Source organism: Macrobrachium rosenbergii, chromosome 9 (genome assembly GCF_040412425.1).
Source record: "Macrobrachium rosenbergii isolate ZJJX-2024 chromosome 9, ASM4041242v1, whole genome shotgun sequence".
Lineage (NCBI taxonomy): Eukaryota > Metazoa > Arthropoda > Malacostraca > Decapoda > Palaemonidae > Macrobrachium > Macrobrachium rosenbergii.
In genome coordinates, this window is record NC_089749.1 from 55841108 (window position 1) to 55843607 (window position 2500).

A 2500-nucleotide genomic window follows, 5' to 3' on the forward strand; every position below is an offset into this window, starting at 1 on the left:
TCTCAGCATCCTCGAAATTAACTTCACCATTTCGTTGATGCCATGACTTCAATTCAATTCCTAGGGGCAGTTCATTAATCTAATTTACGATGCATAGCACTTTGGCCTGTAGGGACGTCACGGGCCTTAGCGCCGGACGCTAATTAAAACGGTGTGTATCTCACAGCAGGCCGCGTTTGATCCGACCTGCCAGCGCGTGGATGAGAGGGCACGGTTATTCCAGCGTGTTCACAACAACCGGGCGACGGAATTTGTAGAATTTGAGGACCTTTCCATTAACAGATGGTTGGCTTGCGACGAATGGAAACGCCGCGTCACTTCGGATGTCGTGTTTTGGCTGCGTGTTTTGGCTGCAGGACCCCGGGGGGGAGGGACTTTGATCGTCATGGCTTGCCATATTAGTTATTGGCTTTGACTGTACTGCTGTTTATGAAAGTATTAAAGCCTCAGTAATAATAATAATTATTATTATTATTATCATGAGAACCCGGGGACATTGATCGTCGTGGCTTGCCATATTAGTCATTGGCTTTGACTACTGTTTATGAAAGTATTAAAGCCTCAATAATAATAATAATAATAATAATAATAATAATAATAATAATTATTATTATTATTATTATTATTATTATTATTATTATTATTATCATGAGAACCGGGGACTTTGATCGTCGTGGGTTGCCATATTAGTCATTGGCTTTGACTGCTGTTTATGAAAGTACTGTATTAAAGCCTCAACAATAATAATAATACTTCTTATTATTATCATTCAAGAAAACATTATTGTTCGTGTAACCCAAAGCTAAACGGCCCATATTTTGCAAAACAACTCCTAGGTAATAGGATGTGCTTTGGTTGAAATTGATATAGAGATTGAAGCCTCTAATAGATATTCGTGAATATGTGTATACATGCATGCACTAGAATATAGGTCACTAAGAGGTAAAGAAATAAAAAGAGGCCTTTTTCATTACTAGAATTAGGTGTATATATATACACATACACACACACACACACACACATATATATATATATATATATATATATATATATATATATATATATATATATATATATATATATATATATATATTATACACATATATGTATATTTTTATATACACGTATATATATGCAGGGTGTTTCGAAATTAGAGCCCCCCCCCTCTACAGCATAAACTAAAATTGATGTGGACAAAAACAAAAGTAATTCAGAACAGGTATTTATTTAAGTTTCTCTCTGAGATTTAATATTTTTGTGGCCTCCATCTGCCTGTACCACAGCCTGCGTTCTTGAGGGGGTATGATTTTCAGCAAATCGCAAAAAAAGCTGAGACTCAAACTCCATTTCCCTGAGCACTTCGGTCACCTCTCTTTGCAGGTTGTCGAGGCTTGGTATACCATCATAGTTCACTGTGCGCACTTCAACACGATCCTTTAAGATACTACCAATGTTTTCACACACATTAAGGTCAGGGAGCTACCTGGAAATTCACTTGACGAGAAGAAATCGATACCACTGTTTCGAAGCAGCTCCTGTGTCTGAAGAGCCTTGAAACATGGTGCCTTATCATGCAAAAATGTGACTTCTTCAACAGATAACACATTTTCAGGATCTTTGAGGAAAGGAAATACTCCACCAGTAAGCACAGTTTCTCTGAAGTATTCGCCATTCCATGACTGTCCTTTTTCTTTGACGAACCACGATAACCATTTGGCTGTGAAACAGAAAAATTCCCAAACATTCAGGAAAATTTCATAACTTAGCGATAGCGCACATCATCGCTGATATCATCCAAGTTTGCAGCCCAAATGATGTCATTTTTATGATTTGGCTTCCGACTGTGTAAATGAAGAATTCGTCTGATGCAGCAACATGGAGAATGTCAGCTTCATCCGAATCTTTAAGAAATGAATCACAAAACCATGCACAGTCTTCTATCTGTTGCTGAGTCATGCTGGGCTTGCTAATAACATGAAATGGCTTGATACCAGATTTTTTCAACTCACGATGTACAGCACTATGACTTCTCTTCTTTTCCCTTTTTGTTTCTAGTTCAAGCGCCAATTTACGTAAAGACTTTCTTGGTCTACCCACTGCCTCAGCTATGATGTCTTTTGACTCCTGAGAAAGGACTTCAGGCCTCCCAAGATTGTCAGTCTTTTCGCGATGACAGTCATATGGATTTTTGTTCCAGTTTCTTTTAACAAAGGATTCATCTCTTTTAATGTATTCAGGTATCCAGGAACTTGAAATGAAGGATGCGCCAGCATCCCTGGCCTCTCTGAAGGCTATAGCCCGGATTCGGTCAATCCATCTGATTTCCTCCGAGTTGTTAGCCATGGCGGTATCTAGCTCTGTCACTCAGTCTGAAAATACAAGAAATGTAAAATGAAAAAGAGCTCAATAGAAACTTAAAATAATGTACTTGGAGATAGGCTATAGCAGAAAACTTCATAACTTTCCATTTGTTCTGTGGAGGGGGCGGCCTCTAGTTTCG

At 38.4% G+C, this 2500-nt stretch overlaps 1 long non-coding RNA gene across 1 annotated transcript in view; it reads left to right on the forward strand.

Annotated features, from left to right (window-relative positions):
* Positions 1 to 2500, forward strand: part of LOC136841838 (uncharacterized) — a 275427-nt gene that overhangs the window by 241698 nt on the left and 31229 nt on the right. The gene's annotated exons all lie outside the window — the stretch shown is intronic.